The sequence below is a fragment of the Ambystoma mexicanum genome, chromosome 1p, assembly GCF_040938575.1.
Source record: "Ambystoma mexicanum isolate Mex_15411 chromosome 1p, UKY_AmexF1_1, whole genome shotgun sequence".
Lineage (NCBI taxonomy): Eukaryota > Metazoa > Chordata > Amphibia > Caudata > Ambystomatidae > Ambystoma > Ambystoma mexicanum.
Window position 1 is genome coordinate 4,625,289 of NC_090921.1, and position 24,592 is coordinate 4,649,880.

Here is a 24,592-nt window from a genome sequence, read left to right on the forward strand (position 1 = left end):
TTGGGGGGTTACTCCCCTCCCCCTCCTCTACCAATTTTCTGTTTTCCCCATCCCTTAATATGCCCTCCCCATTCCCCCCCAAAAAAATGTCGATGAGTGTTTTCGGCAAAAACCATTCGTAAAAACACCAGTCGAAAAAACGGGTGTCGGGTGTCGATGAAAGGACGTAGTACCATGAATGAGGGGGTCTGACCCCCTTTTACTCCTATACACCTTCGCCAATTACATGTACTCATTACACAGACAGCCTTAGAATCATCAGCAGCATTTAATTTAAATAAGAATAAAAAAAGCCAGGGCTTTCACACCTTTGCAGATGACAATCCGTCACATCAAAACATACATGACAACATCTTTGCCACAGCTGGGAGGGAGGTTTTGTAACAGAGCTCGGGAGAATTGAATGTTCCCATTGGATTGAATGGGGGTTAGAAATATTTTAGGAGGGAGAAGGTAAAAAAGAGCGCAATTTGTGATGAAATAATTGAGAGACTCCCGACTATGTCGGGAGGGTTTGCATGCAAGTAAATGTGGAATAATATCAACTATTCTAGCTGGATATGGGAGAATCTCGGTGTTAGTACATCAAAATGTGGAGTTTATCGGCATGCACGAAATTGTAGGCCACAGAAACATAACTCAATGAAGTTAACTCCAGATAAGATACTAAAGGCCTGGGTAAGCCAGTCTGCCTGCTCTGTACAGACAAACCTGACGACCTACCTGCCCCCTTGTGCATACAGCACATTGGCCACCGAAAGAAAGCCAAAATATGAATTAGGTAACAATGTCATGTGCAGCCCACTTTAATTGCAAAGTGCGAACTTTTCAGCTGACTAAAGTCAAGAAACGAACTCATCATGTTGTGATGTTTCTCGCAGTTTCTGTGTTGTGCATGCGCCCAGCACCGGGCAGCGTGGGCCACATGCAGCTCACTACAGTGGGAATAGGTTGTGCTGCCAAGCTTGATCAAAGTGGGGGCCTGTGCCCCCCTGCCCTTCCATGGGAACACCACTAACTATAGTTAATATGTTCACCAGTGGATAAAGTGGGGTGCTACATTGAGGGGGGGGCGTGGCCAAAGTATGTGTGTATTTAGGCCACACCCCAAATGAGAGCCCCCCCCCACTCGCCAATGCAGGGTAGAGGGGTTGGTGAAAGGCTGGGGCACACCAAAGGTGTAATACCAGTGTGCCCCTCTCTCACACGCACCAGGCAGCCCTTTCATTCAAGGTGCCGCGTGGATAACAACCACAGGCTCCTTGAATGAAAGGGCTGCCTGCTGCGTGATGACTACTCTGAAACAGTAACCAGTCTCTCCGTTTGTTTTCCTGTAAAGAGTCATCACTCCTCATGAAGCCTCATTTAAAAGGCAACATGCTGCATGATGACACCTGCAGGCAGTCTGTGTAACTGTGCAACGCTTCGGCTACAGGACTGCCTGAGGAGCCCTTTCTTGAGACTGCCGAGGCGTGGCCCAGGCTAACACCGGCCCACTTAAAGCCCTGATGATCACCCATATAGTATACACCTCCTCAATTACGTGCAGTCATTACACAACAGAACGTGATTTATGTTGCAGTGAAGAGCACTCCGTTTATAGTCGGGAGTTCTGCCCTGGGGGCAATAAAAAGTGGCATAATTAAAAGTTCAGAGTTAAATAGATAATGTATTGTGCGAGCACATATTAGAAACATGCGGATTTTGCTATGGTAATTTCTTTGCGGTATTTTCTTCAACAAGTATACACCAGTAAACCATCTGTGAGCAAATTCGTAGACGTGGCTGGGACGTTTGGATGCTTTCATGAAAGCTCCAGGGGGCGGTAGAGGGATGAATGTTTACGTTAGAGCTGCAGAATAATGTGCATAATGTTCTGATTTCACTTTCAAAATGTCAGCAGCATGCAAACAGATTTTTAGAAGTAAAAAAAAACTTTGCTGCATTGGCCGGGAATCGAACCCGGGCCTCCCGCGTGGCAGGCGAGAATTCTACCACTGAACCACCAATGCTTGCATGTTGACCCCTGTGGGAAAAAGTGCAGTTGAGCACAATTCACGAATGCCAAAGGACCGGATAGAGCGACAGGAAAGCAATGCACTTTCAATTTCAAAAGCAGGGAGCAGGCAGAGAGCTCACATTCTGGTGAAATCTTCATTCATACTTTGCTACGTCCTTTTTTTAAGTTTTACTCTCTGCCTTACTGTAGTTCGCACGGAAATAAGAGAAACCTTGTCAACCACTTCAATTCCTTCAAACTCATTATTGCTTACAACATTAATATGTCCGGTCAGATTCATGGGTAAGACTTTTAGAAAATATTATTCAATAATAAAATCAAATTTCTCATTTCATTGTAAATTGAATACATTCATTAATGCTCATATCTTCTATTTCACAATGATATCATTGCCTCTAGACAAAAGATTATTCTTCATGAATTCTGCAAAGAAACTAGAAAAGCGGATGCCATTAACACCAAAAACAAGTTAACTCAGCCCAATAATTCTCAGTTCTCACCATACATTGATTCGAAGTGCACGGTTCTTGGCGCAAGCATAATGAGTTTAGATGAAATTAATCAACACCAATGACTTTTCTTTGTATACCAATCAACACCCACACGTGTTTCGAGTCTTAGGGAGAGGTTGCACTATTCAGTGTATTTCACTTTTGATAAACTTTTTATTTCGCTATCGGTATATCTGTAAGTATTGGTATAGTCGCAGTTACTAGATCATCCCTCCCGCGTCTTTGTCAAGGTGTTTGCTGTTGTGTGATTAAACCTAAGGAAGATAGAGGCCCTTTATCTACAAAGTGCTGCTGGCGGTCACCTGCTGGCCAACAAACTGCCACCAAGGCCAGCCGCCCTGCCGCGACTCCTAGCAAGGAAAGGGGAAGCTAGACCCGGCCAGGACCGCTGTCTCATCGAGTAAACAGCTCCCGCCTGAAAGAGGAAGAGACCGAGGGCAGCCTCCTGCTGCCTTGGGAAGACCACCATGTTCGACTGCCATCTGCCAATGTAACTGTCTCTCATTTCGGACCTACAGGCCCATACCGTGTGATCACGGTCCTGCCGGTCCCTGCTGGTCTGGGCCCCCCAGATCAGACTGGTGCCTTGGGTCCGCCCAGGCTACCCTCCATCCAGGCAGGCACACCGGGTAATTATTGCCCCAACTGGTTAGGAAAGACACCTGCAGTAAAACTATCTTGTTCATATTATCTAAAGTGGGGATAGTAAGGCACTGCAGCACAGACATGAATGGCACTTTCTACTGGTTTTATGGAGAACTATTTGGCCCGAGGAGGAAAACAGCCAATGCCGAAATGGAGCAATGTCTAGACAGTATCCCGATCCCTCTGCTCTCCAGAGAAGCCAGTGCCCTATTCAAAAGTCCCATGACGCAAGAAGAAATCAAAACAGCAATCTGCGAGGTGCCCAATGGTAATGCACCCAGGTCAGATGGGCTATGCCAGAATTTTATGAAGAATTTCCGGACCTCCTACCCCATATCTATTACAGCTTTGGGAGGAGTCCCTTTCAAAAGGGACATTACCCGAATCAATGCGAGAACTCATAATAATCTTGCTTTTATAACTTAATAAGCCTGCGCGGGATTGCGTCTTCTGCCGTCCACTATCTCTTATCAAGGTGGACGTTAAAAGGTACGCCAAAATAATACCAACTAGGCTTCTACCCTTCTAATGCACCTGGACCAGTCGGGATGACTCTAAATCTGCAAAGACTATTCAACATGTTGATCTGAGTGGACCCAGAGGTGCATGAAGTGGCTGTTTCTCTAGACATGCAGAAAGCATTTGACTCTGTGTCCTGGCAATTCCTCTTCAAAGTCCTAGAGAAATATGGTTTTGGCCCTGATTTTTCCATCTTGGATTAGATTGTTATGAACAAAGCCATTCGCCAGGCGGAGATCGAATGACATACTCTCCTCAATTCTCCATTTAGCTAAGTGTACGAGGCAAGGCAGCCCTCGTTCCCCACTACTATTCGCATTGGTGGTGGAACTGCTGGCAGACATCATTAGCGATCATTTCCAAGATAAGGGCATCAAACTGGGGGGCACTCCTGAAATGATATTGCTTTGCGCTGATGCTATTCAATTACTTGTGAGGAATCCGGGCAGGGTATATAGCCCATGATCCTGACCCAAGTGGTGACTGATTTCAGTAAATACTCAAGACTCTGCATTAGTAGAGCTAAATCCAAAGTGTTTCCATTAAGCTCCAAAACCAAGAGACCCGCCAACATGGCTGGCCTCAAATGGTCCGACACCCCATTTAAATTTTTCGGTACCCTATTTCCACATTCAAACATTGGAATCTTTGACGGTATCCATGGAGCATATATAATACAACTGCGGCGGAACTTGGCGAGATGGAGCAAATCACCAATGTCGCTAATGGGTAGAATTTCAGCCTGAAGGTTATCGTCCTTCCCAAGCTGCTATATTTGTTCGGTAAGATATTGTTATGGCGAGGCAGAGACTTTTTCACTGAATGGGTGTGCCTGTGCACCGATTTTGTGTTGACACCCGGCCCAATTACAATGCAATGAGCAGTCTTAGCGCTGCGGTATGAGTCTGGTAGCCTTGCGGCTACACATTTTGAATTATACTACTTGCTTGCACAGAATCAGTTTGCAGCATACTGGTTCGGGACTGATATGGCACATCCCCATGTTAAACTAGAAACCGTGACTGCTAGTGATGCCAATCTACAAACTCTTCTGCTTGTTGACTGCTATAAATGGGACAATTCAGTAGACTCAGTGGGATCCACACTTCCTGCGTGGAGGAAACTGTTCCGGCAGGTGGAGATTGGCGCCCCTTACGAAAAACAATCCTGCCCTAAGCCCCATCATGGACTGCAGGATCATCACAGACTGGCTGGAAGCACAGTTTCACACGCTGGGAGACATGTTTGTTGAGGGTCATTTCAAAGATTGGAATGGAGTCACGGCTCAGATCGACAGTGGGCCATTATAAATATTGCAATTTAAACGCATGCACGCATCATTTAGGTCGCATTGGCCTTCTTTCCCGTGGGAACCAGTTCCCTATCCTTGCTTGTCACACATAATGAATTCCAGGAGGTGAGGAGAGGGATATCTGCCCTATATAATCTAGTACAACAGAATACACCGCAGATAGAGTCAAAAGCTAGACTCAAATGGAGTCAGGACTTGCAGATGGTGTTGAGCAATGGACAAGCATTTTGTAGACTTGCAAAAGAGTTTAAGCTCATCTACTTTAACATGGTAAATTGCCTTCATTATACCCCATCCAGAATCACATTATTTAATTCAGAATCTGAGGGCAGGTGCCCGATATGCCGGACCCCAAATGCAGACGTTTTGCATATTCTCTGGGCCTGCCCGATGCTGGGATCATACTGGTCAGAGGTGTGCAAGGTCCTAGTGGACATTACTGGCTTTCGGGTGGACGTGCTTTCCCGTACATGTATGTTTGACGTTGTGGGCAAAATGTTTATTATCACCCATAGACTGTTAAATCTAGGTCTTTTCGTAGCTAAACGAGTTATATATTAGAAATGGAAGGACAACTGTCCTCTCATGCCCAATATGTGGATGTCAAATATGGTATTGGCCAACGATATGGAAGTACTGTATGCTACCCTCTCCCAGCGGGGTGTCATCCCAAAGACAAATAGGCTGCTCTTAAGGACTATATAATGTTCGAAAACTGACTGATACACAACATGACCAAAGCACTGACTCTGTGGCAGATTGAGAATAGATATGGCTTAACCACTGATATACAATGTAATCAGGCACCATGTAATGTATATGCCTTGCCTCCTGATGCTTTATTTTTGTACTGTTTGTTCAACCACCTAAGTGCTGAAATAAAAAAAGAATTCAAAAAATGCCATGCCACCTCTGCCTGCATGGCTTTTGCATCACAGCAACTGTCAGAGATGCATATGTGACATTTGAGCCTGCTCTGTGCCATGGCAGAACTGGCTCTCTAACTGCTAGGAGACTGGCTACAGCAAGTCATGTGTACAATCATTTTACCAAGGCGCATTTATGAATGAGGGCTCTGTGTCATTTAATCGACAGCCGTTTTTTCGACGGGTGGTTTTTACGAAGAGTTTTGCCGAAAAAACCCATCAAATTTTTGTCCAATACATTTTTGGGGGGTTACTCCCCTCCCCCTCCTCTACCAATTTTCTGTTTTCCCCATCCCTTAATATGCCCTCCCCATTCCCCCCCAAAAAAATGTCGATGAGTGTTTTCGGCAAAAACCATTCGTAAAAACACCAGTCGAAAAAACGGGTGTCGGGTGTCGATGAAAGGACGTAGTACCATGAATGAGGGGGTCTGACCCCCTTTTACTCCTATACACCTTCGCCAATTACATGTACTCATTACACAGACAGCCTTAGAATCATCAGCAGCATTTAATTTAAATAAGAATAAAAAAAGCCAGGGCTTTCACACCTTTGCAGATGACAATCCGTCACATCAAAACATACATGACAACATCTTTGCCACAGCTGGGAGGGAGGTTTTGTAACAGAGCTCGGGAGAATTGAATGTTCCCATTGGATTGAATGGGGGTTAGAAATATTTTAGGAGGGAGAAGGTAAAAAAGAGCGCAATTTGTGATGAAATAATTGAGAGACTCCCGACTATGTCGGGAGGGTTTGCATGCAAGTAAATGTGGAATAATATCAACTATTCTAGCTGGATATGGGAGAATCTCGGTGTTAGTACATCAAAATGTGGAGTTTATCGGCATGCACGAAATTGTAGGCCACAGAAACATAACTCAATGAAGTTAACTCCAGATAAGATACTAAAGGCCTGGGTAAGCCAGTCTGCCTGCTCTGTACAGACAAACCTGACGACCTACCTGCCCCCTTGTGCATACAGCACATTGGCCACCGAAAGAAAGCCAAAATATGAATTAGGTAACAATGTCATGTGCAGCCCACTTTAATTGCAAAGTGCGAACTTTTCAGCTGACTAAAGTCAAGAAACGAACTCATCATGTTGTGATGTTTCTCGCAGTTTCTGTGTTGTGCATGCGCCCAGCACCGGGCAGCGTGGGCCACATGCAGCTCACTACAGTGGGAATAGGTTGTGCTGCCAAGCTTGATCAAAGTGGGGGCCTGTGCCCCCCTGCCCTTCCATGGGAACACCACTAACTATAGTTAATATGTTCACCAGTGGATAAAGTGGGGTGCTACATTGAGGGGGGGGCGTGGCCAAAGTATGTGTGTATTTAGGCCACACCCCAAATGAGAGCCCCCCCCCACTCGCCAATGCAGGGTAGAGGGGTTGGTGAAAGGCTGGGGCACACCAAAGGTGTAATACCAGTGTGCCCCTCTCTCACACGCACCAGGCAGCCCTTTCATTCAAGGTGCCGCGTGGATAACAACCACAGGCTCCTTGAATGAAAGGGCTGCCTGCTGCGTGATGACTACTCTGAAACAGTAACCAGTCTCTCCGTTTGTTTTCCTGTAAAGAGTCATCACTCCTCATGAAGCCTCATTTAAAAGGCAACATGCTGCATGATGACACCTGCAGGCAGTCTGTGTAACTGTGCAACGCTTCGGCTACAGGACTGCCTGAGGAGCCCTTTCTTGAGACTGCCGAGGCGTGGCCCAGGCTAACACCGGCCCACTTAAAGCCCTGATGATCACCCATATAGTATACACCTCCTCAATTACGTGCAGTCATTACACAACAGAACGTGATTTATGTTGCAGTGAAGAGCACTCCGTTTATAGTCGGGAGTTCTGCCCTGGGGGCAATAAAAAGTGGCATAATTAAAAGTTCAGAGTTAAATAGATAATGTATTGTGCGAGCACATATTAGAAACATGCGGATTTTGCTATGGTAATTTCTTTGCGGTATTTTCTTCAACAAGTATACACCAGTAAACCATCTGTGAGCAAATTCGTAGATGTGGCTGGGACGTTTGGATGCTTTCATGAGAGCTCCAGGGGGCGGTAGAGGGATGAATGTTTACGTTAGAGCTGCAGAATAATGTGCATAATGTTCTGATTTCACTTTCAAAATGTCAGCAGCATGCAAACAGATTTTTAGAAGTAAAAAAAACTTTGCTGCATTGGCCGGGAATCGAACCCGGGCCTCCCGCGTGGCAGGCGAGAATTCTACCACTGAACCACCAATGCTTGCATGTTGACCTCTGTGGAAAAAAGTGCAGTTGAGCACAATTCACGAATGCCAAAGGACCGGATAGAGCGACAGGGAAGCAATGCACTTTCAATTTCAAAAGCAGGGAGCAGGCAGAGAGCTCACATTCTGGTGAAATCTTCATTCATACTTTGCTAGGTCCTTTTTTTAAGTTTTACTCTCTGCCTTACTGTAGTTCGCACGGAAATAAGAGAAACCTTGTCAACCACTTCAATTCCTTCAAACTCATTATTGCTTACAACATTAATATGTCCGGTCAGATTCATGGGTAAGACTTTTAGAAAATATTATTCAATAATAAAATCAAATTTCTCATTTCATTGTAAATTGAATACATTCATTAATGCTCATATCTTCTATTTCACAATGATATCATTGCCTCTAGACAAAAGATTATTCTTCATGAATTCTGCAAAGAAACTAGAAAAGCGGATGCCATTAACACCAAAAACAAGTTAACTCAGCCCAATAATTCTCAGTTCTCACCATACATTGATTCGAAGTGCACGGTTCTTGGCGCAAGCATAATGAGTTTAGATGAAATTAATCAACACCAATGACTTTTCTTTGTATACCAATCAACACCCACACGTGTTTCGAGTCTTAGGGAGAGGTTGCACTATTCAGTGTATTTCACTTTTGATAAACTTTTTATTTCGCTATCGGTATATCTGTAAGTATTGGTATAGTCGCAGTTACTAGATCATCCCTCCCGCGTCTTTGTCAAGGTGTTTGCTGTTGTGTGATTAAACCTAAGGAAGATAGAGGCCCTTTATCTACAAAGTGCTGCTGGCGGTCACCTGCTGGCCAACAAACTGCCACCAAGGCCAGCCGCCCTGCCGCGACTCCTAGCAAGGAAAGGGGAAGCTAGACCCGGCCAGGACCGCTGTCTCATCGAGTAAACAGCTCCCGCCTGAAAGAGGAAGAGACCGAGGGCAGCCTCCTGCTGCCTTGGGAAGACCACCATGTTCGACTGCCATCTGCCAATGTAACTGTCTCTCATTTCGGACCTACAGGCCCATACCGTGTGATCACGGTCCTGCCGGTCCCTGCTGGTCTGGGCCCCCCAGATCAGACTGGTGCCTTGGGTCCGCCCAGGCTACCCTCCATCCAGGCAGGCACACCGGGTAATTATTGCCCCAACTGGTTAGGAAAGACACCTGCAGTAAAACTATCTTGTTCATATTATCTAAAGTGGGGATAGTAATGCACTGCAGCACAGACATGAATGGCACTTTCTACTGGTTTTATGGAGAACTATTTGGCCCGAGGAGGAAAACAGCCAATGCCGAAATGGAGCAATGTCTAGACAGTATCCCGATCCCTCTGCTCTCCAGAGAAGCCAGTGCCCTATTCAAAAGTCCCATGACGCAAGAAGAAATCAAAACAGCAATCTGCGAGGTGCCCAATGGTAATGCACCCAGGTCAGATGGGCTATGCCAGAATTTTATGAAGAATTTCCGGACCTCCTACCCCATATCTATTACAGCTTTGGGAGGAGTCCCTTTCAAAAGGGACATTACCCGAATCAATGCGAGAACTCATAATAATCTTGCTTTTATAACTTAATAAGCCTGCGCGGGATTGCGTCTTCTGCCGTCCACTATCTCTTATCAAGGTGGACGTTAAAAGGTACGCCAAAATAATACCAACTAGGCTTCTACCCTTCTAATGCACCTGGACCAGTCGGGATGACTCTAAATCTGCAAAGACTATTCAACATGTTGATCTGAGTGGACCCAGAGGTGCATGAAGTGGCTGTTTCTCTAGACATGCAGAAAGTATTTGACTCTGTGTCCTGGCAATTCCTCTTCAAAGTCCTAGAGAAATATGGTTTTGGCCCTGATTTTTCCATCTTGGATTAGATTGTTATGAACAAAGCCATTCGCCAGGCGGAGATCGAATGACATACTCTCCTCAATTCTCCATTTAGCTAAGTGTACGAGGCAAGGCAGCCCTCGTTCCCCACTACTATTCGCATTGGTGGTGGAACTGCTGGCAGACATCATTAGCGATCATTTCCAAGATAAGGGCATCAAACTGGGGGGAACTCCTGAAATGATATTGCTTTGCGCTGATGCTATTCAATTACTTGTGAGGAATCCGGGCAGGGCATATAGCCCATGATCCTGACCCAAGTGGTGACTGATTTCAGTAAATACTCAAGACTCTGCATTAGTAGAGCTAAATCCAAAGTGTTTCCATTAAGCTCCAAAACCAAGAGACCCGCCAACATGGCTGGCATCAAATGGTCCGACACCCCATTTAAATACTTCGGTACCCTATTTCCACATTCAAACATTGGAATCTTTGACGGTATCCATGGAGCATATATAATACAACTGCGGCGGAACTTGGCGAGATGGAGCAAATCACCAATGTCGCTAATGGGTAGAATTTCAGCCTGAAGGTTATCGTCCTTCCCAAGCTGCTATATTTGTTCGGTAAGATATTGTTATGGCGAGGCAGAGACTTTTTCACTGAATGGGTGTGCCTGTGCACCGATTTTGTGTTGACACCCGGCCCAATTACAATGCAATGAGCAGTCTTAGCGCTGCGGTATGAGTCTGGTAGCCTTGCGGCTACACATTTTGAATTATACTACTTGCTTGCACAGAATCAGTTTGCAGCATACTGGTTCGGGACTGATATGGCACATCCCCATGTTAAACTAGAAACCGTGACTGCTAGTGATGCCAATCTACAAACTCTTCTGCTTGTTGACTGCTATAAATGGGACAATCCAGTAGACTCAGTGGGATCCACACTTCCTGCGTGGAGGAAACTGTTCCGGCAGGTGGAGATTGCCGCCCCTTACGATAAACAATCCTGCCCTAAGCCCCATCATGGACTGCAGGATCATCACAGACTGGCTGGAAGCACAGTTTCACACGCTGGGAGACATGTTTGTTGAGGGTCATTTCAAAGATTGGAATGGAGTCACGGCTCAGATCGACAGTGGGCCATTATAAATATTGCAATTTAAACGCATGCACGCATCATTTAGGTGGCATTGGCCTTCTTTCCCGTGGGAACCAGTTCCCTATCCTTGCTTGTCACACATAATGAATTCCAGGAGGTGAGGAGAGGGATATCTGCCCTATATAATCTAGTACAACAGAATACACCACAGATAGAGTCAAAAGCTAGACTCAAATGGAGTCAGGACTTGCAGATGGTGTTGAGCAATGGACAAGCATTTTGTAGACTTGCAAAAGAGTTTAAGCTCATCTACTTTAACATGGTAAATTGCCTTCATTATACCCCATCCAGAATCACATTATTCAATTCAGAATCTGAGGGCAGGTGCCCGATATGCCGGACCCCAAATGCAGACTTTTTGCATATTCTCTGGGCCTGCCCGATGCTGGGATCATATTGGTCAGAGGTGTGCAAGGTCCTAGTGGACATTACTGGCTTTCGGGTGGACGTGCTTTCCCGTACATGTATGTTTGACGTTGTGGGCAAAATGTTTATTATCATCCATAGACTGTTAAATCTAGGTCTTTTCGTAGCTAAACGAGTTATATATTAGAAATGGAAGGACAACTGTCCTCTCATGCCCAATATGTGGATGTCAAATATGGAATTGGCCAACGATATGGATATACTGTATGCTACCCTCTCCCAGCGGGGTGTCATCCCAAAGACAAATAGGCTGCTCTTAAGGACTATATAATGTTCGAAAACTGACTGATACACAACATGACCAAAGCACTGACTCTGTGGCAGATTGAGAATAGATATGGCTTAACCACTGATATACAATGTAATCAGGCACCATGTAATGTATATGCCTTGCCTCCTGATGCTTTATTTTTGTACTGTTTGTTCAACCACCTAAGTGCTGAAATAAAAAAAGAATTCAAAAAATGCCATGCCACCTCTGCCTGCATGGACTTTGCATCACAGCAACTGTCAGAGATGCATATGTGACATTTGAGCCTGCTCTGTGCCATGGCAGAACTGGCTCTCTAACTGTTAGGAGACTGGCTACAGCAAGTCATGTGTACAATCATTTTACCAAGGCGCATTTATGAATGAGGGCTCTGTGTCATTTAATCGACAGCCGTTTTTTCGACGGGTGGTTTTACGAAGAGTTTTGCCGAAAAAACTCATCAAATTTTTGTCCAATACATTTTTGGGGGGTTACTCCCCTCCCCCTCCTCTACCAATTTTCTGTTTTCCCCATCCCTTAATATGCCCTCCCCATTCCCCCCCAAAAAAATGTCGATGAGTGTTTTCGGCAAAAACCATTCGTAAAAACACCAGTCGAAAAAACGGGTGTCGGGTGTCGATGAAAGGACGTAGTAAAATGAATGAGGGGGTCTGACCCCCTTTTACTCCTATAAACCTTCGCCAATTACATGTACTCATTACACAGACAGCCTTAGAATCATCAGCAGCATTTAATTTAAATAAGAATAAAAAAAGCCAGGGCTTTCACACCTTTGCAGATGACAATCCGTCACATCAAAACATACATGACAACATCTTTGCCACAGCTGGGAGGGAGGTTTTGTAACAGAGCTCGGGAGAATTGAATGTTCCCATTGGATTGAATGGGGGTTAGAAATATTTTAGGAGGGAGAAGGTAAAATAGAGCGCAATTTGTGATGAAATAATTGAGAGACTCCCGACTATGTCGGGAGGGTTTGCATGCAAGTAAATGTGGAATAATATCAACTATTCTAGCTGGATATGGGAGAATCTCGGTGTTAGTACATCAAAATGTGGAGTTTATCGGCATGCACGAAATTGTAGGCCACAGAAACATAACTCAATGAAGTTAACTCCAGATAAGATACTAAAGGCCTGGGTAAGCCAGTCTGCCTGCTCTGTACAGGCAAACCTGACGACCTATCTGCCCCCTTGTGCATACAGCACATTGGCCACCGAAAGAAAGCCAAAATATGAATTAGGTAACAATGTCATGTGCAGCCCACTTTAATTGCAAAGTGCGAACTTTTCAGCTGACTAAAGTCAAGAAACGAACTCATCATGTTGTGATGTTTCTCGCAGTTTCTGTGTTGTGCATGCGCCCAGCACCGGGCAGCGTGGGCCACATGCAGCTCACTACAGTGGGAATAGGTTGTGCTGCCAAGCTTGATCAAAGTGGGGGCCTGTGCCCCCCTGCCCTTCCATGGGAACACCACTAACTATAGTTAATATGTTCACCAGTGGATAAAGTGGGGTGCTACATTGAGGGGGGGTGTTGCCAAAGTATGTGTGTATTTAGGCCACACCCCAAATGAGAGCCCCCCCCCACTCGCCAATGCAGGGTAGAGGGGTTGGTGAAAGGCTGGGGCACACCAAAGGTGTAATACCAGTGTGCCCCTCTCTCACACGCACCAGGCAGCCCTTTCATTCAAGGTGCCGCGTGGATAACAACCACAGGCTCCTTGAATGAAAGGGCTGCCTGCTGCGTGATGACTACTCTGAAACAGTAACCAGTCTCTCCGTTTGTTTTCCTGTAAAGAGTCATCACTCCTCATGAAGCCTCATTTAAAAGGCCTCATGCTGCATGATGACACCTGCAGGCAGTCTGTGTAACTGTGCAACGCTTCGGCTACAGGACTGCCTGAGGAGCCCTTTCTTGAGACTGCCGAGGCGTGGCCCAGGCTAACACCGGCCCACTTAAAGCCCTGATGATCACCCATATAGTATACACCTCCTCAATTACGTGCAGTCATTACACAACAGAACGTGATTTATGCTGCAGTGAAGAGCACTCCGTTTATAGTCGGGAGTTCTGCCCTGTGGGCAATAAAAAGTGGCATAATTAAAAGTTCAGAGTTAAATAGATAATGTATTGTGCGAGCACATATTAGAAACATGCGGATTTTGCTATGGTAATTTCTTTGCGGTATTTTCTTCAACAAGTATACACCAGTAAACCATCTGTGAGCAAATTCGTAGACGTGGCTGGGACGTTTGGATGCTTTCATGAAAGCTCCAGGGGGCGGTAGAGGGATGAATGTTTACGTTAGAGCTGCAGAATAATGTGCATAATGTTCTGATTTCACTTTCAAAATGTCAGCAGCATGCAAACAGATTTTTAGAAGTAAAAAAAAACTTTGCTGCATTGGCCGGGAATCGAACCCGGGCCTCCCGCGTGGCAGGCGAGAATTCTACCACTGAACCACCAATGCTTGCATGTTGACCCCTGTGGGAAAAAGTGCAGTTGAGCACAATTCACGAATGCCAAAGGACCGGATAGAGCGACAGGAAAGCAATGCACTTTCAATTTCAAAAGCAGGGAGCAGGCAGAGAGCTCACATTCTGGTGAAATCTTCATTCATACTTTGCTACGTCCTTTTTTTAAGTTTTACTCTCTGCCTTACTGTAGTTCGCACGGAAATAAGAGAAACCTTGTCAACCACTTCAATTCCTTCAAACTCATTATTGCTTACAACATTAATATGTCCGGTCAGATTCATGGGTAAGACTTTTAGAAAATATTATTCAATAATAAAATCAAATTTCTCATTTCATTGTAAATTGAATACATTCATTAATGCTCATATCTTCTATTTCACAATGATATCATTGCCTCTAGACAAAAGATTATTCTTCATGAATTCTGCAAAGAAACTAGAAAAGCGGATGCCATTAACACCAAAAACAAGTTAACTCAGCCCAATAATTCTCAGTTCTCACCATACATTGATTCGAAGTGCACGGTTCTTGGCGCAAGCATAATGAGTTTAGATGAAATTAATCAACACCAATGACTTTTCTTTGTATACCAATCAACACCCACACGTGTTTCGAGTCTTAGGGAGAGGTTGCACTATTCAGTGTATTTCACTTTTGATAAACTTTTTATTTCGCTATCGGTATATCTGTAAGTATTGGTATAGTCGCAGTTACTAGATCATCCCTCCCGCGTCTTTGTCAAGGTGTTTGCTGTTGTGTGATTAAACCTAAGGAAGATAGAGGCCCTTTATCTACAAAGTGCTGCTGGCGGTCACCTGCTGGCCAACAAACTGCCACCAAGGCCAGCCGCCCTGCCGCGACTCCTAGCAAGGAAAGGGGAAGCTAGACCCGGCCAGGACCGCTGTCTCATCGAGTAAACAGCTCCCGCCTGAAAGAGGAAGAGACCGAGGGCAGCCTCCTGCTGCCTTGGGAAGACCACCATGTTCGACTGCCATCTGCCAATGTAACTGTCTCTCATTTCGGACCTACAGGCCCATACCGTGTGATCACGGTCCTGCCGGTCCCTGCTGGTCTGGGCCCCCCAGATCAGACTGGTGCCTTGGGTCCGCCCAGGCTACCCTCCATCCAGGCAGGCACACCGGGTAATTATTGCCCCAACTGGTTAGGAAAGACACCTGCAGTAAAACTATCTTGTTCATATTATCTAAAGTGGGGATAGTAAGGCACTGCAGCACAGACATGAATGGCACTTTCTACTGGTTTTATGGAGAACTATTTGGCCCGAGGAGGAAAACAGCCAATGCCGAAATGGAGCAATGTCTAGACAGTATCCCGATCCCTCTGCTCTCCAGAGAAGCCAGTGCCCTATTCAAAAGTCCCATGACGCAAGAAGAAATCAAAACAGCAATCTGCGAGGTGCCCAATGGTAATGCACCCAGGTCAGATGGGCTATGCCAGAATTTTATGAAGAATTTCCGGACCTCCTACCCCATATCTATTACAGCTTTGGGAGGAGTCCCTTTCAAAAGGGACATTACCCGAATCAATGCGAGAACTCATAATAATCTTGCTTTTATAACTTAATAAGCCTGCGCGGGATTGCGTCTTCTGCCGTCCACTATCTCTTATCAAGGTGGACGTTAAAAGGTACGCCAAAATAATACCAACTAGGCTTCTACCCTTCTAATGCACCTGGACCAGTCGGGATGACTCTAAATCTGCAAAGACTATTCAACATGTTGATCTGAGTGGACCCAGAGGTGCATGAAGTGGCTGTTTCTCTAGACATGCAGAAAGCATTTGACTCTGTGTCCTGGCAATTCCTCTTCAAAGTCCTAGAGAAATATGGTTTTGGCCCTGATTTTTCCATCTTGGATTAGATTGTTATGAACAAAGCCATTCGCCAGGCGGAGATCGAATGACATACTCTCCTCAATTCTCCATTTAGCTAAGTGTACGAGGCAAGGCAGCCCTCGTTCCCCACTACTATTCGCATTGGTGGTGGAACTGCTGGCAGACATCATTAGCGATCATTTCCAAGATAAGGGCATCAAACTGGGGGGCACTCCTGAAATGATATTGCTTTGCGCTGATGCTATTCAATTACTTGTGAGGAATCCGGGCAGGGTATATAGCCCATGATCCTGACCCAAGTGGTGACTGATTTCAGTAAATACTCAAGACTCTGCATTAGTAGAGCTAAATCCAAAGTGTTTCCATTAAGCTCCAAAACCAAGAGACCCGCCAACATGGCTGGCCTCAAATGGTCCGACACCCCATTTAAATTTTTCGGTACCCTATTTCCACATTCAAACATTGGAATCTTTGACGGTATCCATGGAGCATATATAATACAACTGCGGCGGAACTTGGCGAGATGGAGCAAATCACCAATGTCGCTAATGGGTAGAATTTCAGCCTGAAGGTTATCGTCCTTCCCAAGCTGCTATATTTGTTCGGTAAGATATTGTTATGGCGAGGCAGAGACTTTTTCACTGAATGGGTGTGCCTGTGCACCGATTTTGTGTTGACACCCGGCCCAATTACAATGCAATGAGCAGTCTTAGCGCTGCGGTATGAGTCTGGTAGCCTTGCGGCTACACATTTTGAATTATACTACTTGCTTGCACAGAATCAGTTTGCAGCATACTGGTTCGGGACTGATATGGCACATCCCCATGTTAAACTAGAAACCGTGACTGCTAGTGATGCCAATCTACAAACTCTTCTGCTTGTTGACTGCTATAAATGGGACAATTCAGTAGACTCAGTGGGATCCACACTTCCTGCGTGGAGGAAACTGTTCCGGCAGGTGGAGATTGGCGCCCCTTACGAAAAACAATCCTGCCCTAAGCCCCATCATGGACTGCAGGATCATCACAGACTGGCTGGAAGCACAGTTTCACACGCTGGGAGACATGTTTGTTGAGGGTCATTTCAAAGATTGGAATGGAGTCACGGCTCAGATCGACAGTGGGCCATTATAAATATTGCAATTTAAACGCATGCACGCATCATTTAGGTCGCATTGGCCTTCTTTCCCGTGGGAACCAGTTCCCTATCCTTGCTTGTCACACATAATGAATTCCAGGAGGTGAGGAGAGGGATATCTGCCCTATATAATCTAGTACAACAGAATACACCGCAGATAGAGTCAAAAGCTAGACTCAAATGGAGTCAGGACTTGCAGATGGTGTTGAGCAATGGACAAGCATTTTGTAGACTTGCAAAAGAGTTTAAGCTCATCTACTTTAACATGGTAAATTGCCTTCATTATACCCCATCCAGAATCACATTATTCAATTCAGAATCTGAGGGCAGGTGCCCGATATGCCGGACCCCAAATGCAGACGTTTTGCATATTCTCTGGGCCTGCCCGATGCTGGGATCATACTGGTCAGAGGTGTGCAAGGTCCTAGTGGACATTACTGGCTTTCGGGTGGACGTGCTTTCCCGTACATGTATGTTTGACGTTGTGGGCAAAATGTTTATTATCATCCATAGACTGTTAAATCTAGGTCTTTTCGTAGCTAAACGAGTTATATATTAGAAATGGAAGGACAACTGTCCTCTCATGCCCAATATGTGGATGTCAAATATGGTATTGGCCAACGATATGGAAGTACTGTATGCTACCCTCTCCCAGCGGGGTGTCATCCCAAAGACAAATAGGCTGCTCTTAAGGACTATATAATGTTCGAAAACTGACTGATACACAACATGACCAAAGCACTGACTCTGTGGCAGATTGAGAATAGATATGGCTTAACCACTGATATACAATGTAATCAGGCACCATGTAATGTATATGCCTTGCCTCCTGATGCTTTATTTTTGTACTGTTTGTTCAACCACCTAAGTGCTGAAATAAAAAAAGAATTCAAAAAATGCCATGCCACCTCTGCCTGCATGGCTTTTGCATCACAGCAACTGTCAGAGATGCATATGTGACATTTGAGCCTGCTCTGTGCCATGGCAGAACTGGCTCTCTAACTGCTAGGAGACTGGCTACAGCAAGTCATGTGTACAATCATTTTACCAAGGCGCATTTATGAATGAGGGCTCTGTGTCATTTAATCGACAGCCGTTTTTTCGACGGGTGGTTTTTACGAAGAGTTTTGCCGAAAAAACCCATCAAATTTTTGTCCAATACATTTTTGGGGGGTTACTCCCCTCCCCCTCCTCTACCAATTTTCTGTTTTCCCCATCCCTTAATATGCCCTCCCCATTCCCCCCCAAAAAAATGTCGATGAGTGTTTTCGGCAAAAACCATTCGTAAAAACACCAGTCGAAAAAACGGGTGTCGGGTGTCGATGAAAGGACGTAGTACCATGAATGAGGGGGTCTGACCCCCTTTTACTCCTATACACCTTCGCCAATTACATGTACTCATTACACAGACAGCCTTAGAATCATCAGCAGCATTTAATTTAAATAAGAATAAAAAAAGCCAGGGCTTTCACACCTTTGCAGATGACAATCCGTCACATCAAAACATACATGACAACATCTTTGCCACAGCTGGGAGGGAGGTTTTGTAACAGAGCTCGGGAGAATTGAATGTTCCCATTGGATTGAATGGGGGTTAGAAATATTTTAGGAGGGAGAAGGTAAAAAAGAGCGCAATTTGTGATGAAATAATTGAGAGACTCCCGACTATGTCGGGAGGGTTTGCATGCAAGTAAATGTGGAATAATATCAACTATTCTAGCTGGATATGGGAGAATCTCGGTGTTAGTACATCAAAATGTGGAGTTTATCGGCATGCACGAAATTGTAGGCCACAGAAACATAACTCAATGAAGTTAACTCCAGATAAGATACTAAAGGCCTGGGTAAGCCAGTCTGCCTGCTCTGTACAGACAAACCTGACGACCTACCTGCCCCCTTGTGCATACAGCACATTGGCCACCGAAAGAAAGCCAAAATATGAATTAGGTAACAATGTCATGTGCAGCCCACTTTAATTGCAAAGTGCGAACTTTTCAGCTGACTAAAGTCAAGAAACGAACTCATCATGTTGTGATGTTTCTCGCAGTTTCTGTGTTGTGCATGCGCCCAGCACCGGGCAGCGTGGGCCACATGCAGCTCACTACAGTGGGAATAGGTTGTGCTGCCAAGCTTGATCAAAGTGGGGGCCTGTGCCCCCCTGCCCTTCCATGGGAACACCACTAACTATAGTTAATATGTTCACCAGTGGATAAAGTGGGGTGCTACATTGAGGGGGGGGCGTGGCCAAAGTATGTGTGTATTTAGGCCACACCCCAAATGAGAGCCCCCCCCCACTCGCCAATGCAGGGTAGAGGGGTTGGTGAAAGGCTGGGGCACACCAAAGGTGTAATACCAGTGTGCCCCTCTCTCACACGCACCAGGCAGCCCTTTCATTCAAGGTGCCGCGTGGATAACAACCACAGGCTCCTTGAATGAAAGGGCTGCCTGCTGCGTGATGACTACTCTGAAACAGTAACCAGTCTCTCCGTTTGTTTTCCTGTAAAGAGTCATCACTCCTCATGAAGCCTCATTTAAAAGGCAACATGCTGCATGATGACACCTGCAGGCAGTCTGTGTAACTGTGCAACGCTTCGGCTACAGGACTGCCTGAGGAGCCCTTTCTTGAAACTGCCGAGGCGTGGCCCAGGCTAACACCGGCCCACTTAAAGCCCTGATGATCACCCATATAGTATACACCTCCTCAATTACGTGCAGTCATTACACAACAGAACGTGATTTATGTTGCAGTGAAGAGCACTCCGTTTATAGTCGGGAGTTCTGCCCTGGGGGCAATAAAAAGTGGCATAATTAAAAGTTCAGAGTTAAATAGATAATGTATTGTGCGAGCACATATTAGAAACATGCGGATTTTGCTATGGTAATTTCTTTGCGGTATTTTCTTCAACAAGTATACACCAGTAAACCATCTGTGAGCAAATTCGTAGATGTGGCTGGGACGTTTGGATGCTTTCATGAGAGCTCCAGGGGGCGGTAGAGGGATGAATGTTTACGTTAGAGCTGCAGAATAATGTGCATAATGTTCTGATTTCACTTTCAAAATGTCAGCAGCATGCAAACAGATTTTTAGAAGTAAAAAAAACTTTGCTGCATTGGCCGGGAATCGAACCCGGGCCTCCCGCGTGGCAGGCGAGAATTCTACCACTGAACCACCAATGCTTGCATGTTGACCTCTGTGGAAAAAAGTGCAGTTGAGCACAATTCATGAATGCCAAAGGACCGGATAGAGCGACAGGGAAGCAATGCACTTTCAATTTCAAAAGCAGGGAGCAGGCAGAGAGCTCACATTCTGGTGAAATCTTCATTCATACTTTGCTAGGTCCTTTTTTTAAGTTTTACTCTCTGCCTTACTGTAGTTCGCACGGAAATAAGAGAAACCTTGTCAACCACTTCAATTCCTTCAAACTCATTATTGCTTACAACATTAATATGTCCGGTCAGATTCATGGGTAAGACTTTTAGAAAATATTATTCAATAATAAAATCAAATTTCTCATTTCATTGTAAATTGAATACATTCATTAATGCTCATATCTTCTATTTCACAATGATATCATTGCCTCTAGACAAAAGATTATTCTTCATGAATTCTGCAAAGAAACTAGAAAAGCGGATGCCATTAACACCAAAAACAAGTTAACTCAGCCCAATAATTCTCAGTTCTCACCATACATTGATTCGAAGTGCACGGTTCTTGGCGCAAGCATAATGAGTTTAGATGAAATTAATCAACACCAATGACTTTTCTTTGTATACCAATCAACACCCACACGTGTTTCGAGTCTTAGGGAGAGGTTGCACTATTCAGTGTATTTCACTTTTGATAAACTTTTTATTTCGCTATCGGTATATCTGTAAGTATTGGTATAGTCGCAGTTACTAGATCATCCCTCCCGTGTCTTTGTCAAGGTGTTTGCTGTTGTGTGATTAAACCTTAGGAAGATAGAGGCCCTTTATCTACAAAGTGCTGCTGGCGGTCACCTGCTGGCCAACAAACTGCCACCAAGGCCAGCCGCCCTGCCGCGACTCCTAGCAAGGAAAGGGGAAGCTAGACCCGGCCAGGACCGCTGTCTCATCGAGTAAACAGCTCCCGCCTGAAAGAGGAAGAGACCGAGGGCAGCCTCCTGCTGCCTTGGGAAGACCACCATGTTCGACTGCCATCTGCCAATGTAACTGTCTCTCATTTCGGACCTACAGGCCCATACCGTGTGATCACGGTCCTGCCGGTCCCTGCTGGTCTGGGCCCCCCAGATCAGACTGGTGCCTTGGGTCCGCCCAGGCTACCCTCCATCCAGGCAGGCACACCGGGTAATTATTGCCCCAACTGGTTAGGAAAGACACCTGCAGTAAAACTATCTTGTTCATATTATCTAAAGTGGGGATAGTAATGCACTGCAGCACAGACATGAATGGCACTTTCTACTGGTTTTATGGAGAACTATTTGGCCCGAGGAGGAAAACAGCCAATGCCGAAATGGAGCAATGTCTAGACAGTATCCCGATCCCTCTGCTCTCCAGAGAAGCCAGTGCCCTATTCAAAAGTCCCATGACGCAAGAAGAAATCAAAACAGCAATCTGCGAGGTGCCCAATGGTAATGCACCCAGGTCAGATGGGCTATGCCAGAATTTTATGAAGAATTTCCGGACCTCCTACCCCATATCTATTACAGCTTTGGGAGGAGTCCCTTTCAAAAGGGACATTACCCGAATCAATGCGAGAACTCATAATAATCTTGCTTTTATAACTTAATAAGCCTGCGCGGGATTGCGTCTTCTGCCGTCCACTATCTCTTATCAAGGTGGACGTTAAAAGGTACGCCAAAATAATACCAACTAGGCTTCTACCCTTCTAATGCACCTGGACCAGTCGGGATGACTCTAAATCTGCAAAGACTATTCAACATGTTGATCTGAGTGGACCCAGAGGTGCATGAAGTGGCTGTTTCTCTAGACATGCAGAAAGTATTTGACTCTGTGTCCTGGCAATTCCTCTTCAAAGTCCTAGAGAAATATGGTTTTGGCCCTGATTTTTCCATCTTGGATTAGATTGTTATGAACAAAGCCATTCGCCAGGCGGAGATCGAATGACATACTCTCCTCAATTCTCCATTTAGCTAAGTGTACGAGGCAAGGCAGCCCTCGTTCCCCACTACTATTCGCATTGGTGGTGGAACTGCTGGCAGACATCATTAGCGATCATTTCCAAGATAAGGGCATCAAACTGGGGGGCACTCCTGAAATGATATTGCTTTGCGCTGATGCTATTCAATTACTTGTGAGGAATCCGGGCAGGGCATATAGCCCATGATCCTGACCCAAGTGGTGACTGATTTCAGTAAATACTCAAGACTCTGCATTAGTAGAGCTAAATCCAAAGTGTTTCCATTAAGCTCCAAAACCAAGAGACCCGCCAACATGGCTGGCATCAAATGGTCCGACACCCCATTTAAATACTTCGGTACCCTATTTCCACATTCAAACATTGGAATCTTTGACGGTATCCATGGAGCATATATAATACAACTGTGGCGGAACTTGGCGAGATGGAGCAAATCACCAATGTCGCTAATGGGTAGAATTTCAGCCTGAAGGTTATCGTCCTTCCCAAGCTGCTATATTTGTTCGGTAAGATATTGTTATGGCGAGGCAGAGACTTTTTCACTGAATGGGTGTGCCTGTGCACCGATTTTGTGTTGACACCCGGCCCAATTACAATGCAATGAGCAGTCTTAGCGCTGCGGTATGAGTCTGGTAGCCTTGCGGCTACACATTTTGAATTATACTACTTGCTTGCACAGAATCAGTTTGCAGCATACTGGTTCGGGACTGATATGGCACATCCCCATGTTAAACTAGAAACCGTGACTGCTAGTGATGCCAATCTACAAACTCTTCTGCTTGTTGACTGCTATAAATGGGACAATCCAGTAGACTCAGTGGGATCCACACTTCCTGCGTGGAGGAAACTGTTCCGGCAGGTGGAGATTGCCGCCCCTTACGATAAACAATCCTGCCCTAAGCCCCATCATGGACTGCAGGATCATCACAGACTGGCTGGAAGCACAGTTTCACACGCTGGGAGACATGTTTGTTGAGGGTCATTTCAAAGATTGGAATGGAGTCACGGCTCAGATCGACAGTGGGCCATTATAAATATTGCAATTTAAACGCATGCACGCATCATTTAGGTGGCATTGGCCTTCTTTCCCGTGGGAACCAGTTCCCTATCCTTGCTTGTCACACATAATGAATTCCAGGAGGTGAGGAGAGGGATATCTGCCCTATATAATCTAGTACAACAGAATACACCACAGATAGAGTCAAAAGCTAGACTCAAATGGAGTCAGGACTTGCAGATGGTGTTGAGCAATGGACAAGCATTTTGTAGACTTGCAAAAGAGTTTAAGCTCATCTACTTTAACATGGTAAATTGCCTTCATTATACCCCATCCAGAATCACATTATTCAATTCAGAATCTGAGGGCAGGTGCCCGATATGCCGGACCCCAAATGCAGACTTTTTGCATATTCTCTGGGCCTGCCCGATGCTGGGATCATATTGGTCAGAGGTGTGCAAGGTCCTAGTGGACATTACTGGCTTTCGGGTGGACGTGCTTTCCCGTACATGTATGTTTGACGTTGTGGGCAAAATGTTTATTATCATCCATAGACTGTTAAATCTAGGTCTTTTCGTAGCTAAACGAGTTATATATTAGAAATGGAAGGACAACTGTCCTCTCATGCCCAATATGTGGATGTCAAATATGGAATTGGCCAACGATATGGATATACTGTATGCTACCCTCTCCCAGCGGGGTGTCATCCCAAAGACAAATAGGCTGCTCTTAAGGACTATATAATGTTCGAAAACTGACTGATACACAACATGACCAAAGCACTGACTCTGTGGCAGATTGAGAATAGATATGGCTTAACCACTGATATACAATGTAATCAGGCACCATGTAATGTATATGCCTTGCGTCCTGATGCTTTATTTTTGTACTGTTTGTTCAACCACCTAAGTGCTGAAATAAAAAAAGAATTCAAAAAATGCCATGCCACCTCTGCCTGCATGGACTTTGCATCACAGCAACTGTCAGAGATGCATATGTGACATTTGAGCCTGCTCTGTGCCATGGCAGAACTGGCTCTCTAACTGTTAGGAGACTGGCTACAGCAAGTCATGTGTACAATCATTTTACCAAGGCGCAT

The 24,592-nt window shown here is 45.3% G+C and overlaps 4 non-coding genes across 4 annotated transcripts; all 4 read right to left on the reverse strand.

Annotated features, from left to right (window-relative positions):
- Nucleotides 1-1,941: 1,941 nt before the first annotated feature.
- On the reverse strand, nt 1,942-2,012 carry TRNAG-GCC (transfer RNA glycine (anticodon GCC)). The gene has a single exon. It is a non-coding gene; the product is annotated as a tRNA-Gly (tRNA).
- Nucleotides 2,013-8,116: 6,104 nt separating this feature from the next.
- Nucleotides 8,117-8,187, reverse strand: TRNAG-GCC (transfer RNA glycine (anticodon GCC)). Its single transcript has one exon. It is a non-coding gene; the product is annotated as a tRNA-Gly (tRNA).
- A 6,103-nt stretch (nt 8,188-14,290) lies between these two features.
- TRNAG-GCC (transfer RNA glycine (anticodon GCC)) lies at nt 14,291-14,361 on the reverse strand. The gene has a single exon. It is a non-coding gene; the product is annotated as a tRNA-Gly (tRNA).
- Nucleotides 14,362-20,465: 6,104 nt separating this feature from the next.
- TRNAG-GCC (transfer RNA glycine (anticodon GCC)) lies at nt 20,466-20,536 on the reverse strand. Its single transcript has one exon. It is a non-coding gene; the product is annotated as a tRNA-Gly (tRNA).
- Nucleotides 20,537-24,592: the final 4,056 nt, after the last annotated feature.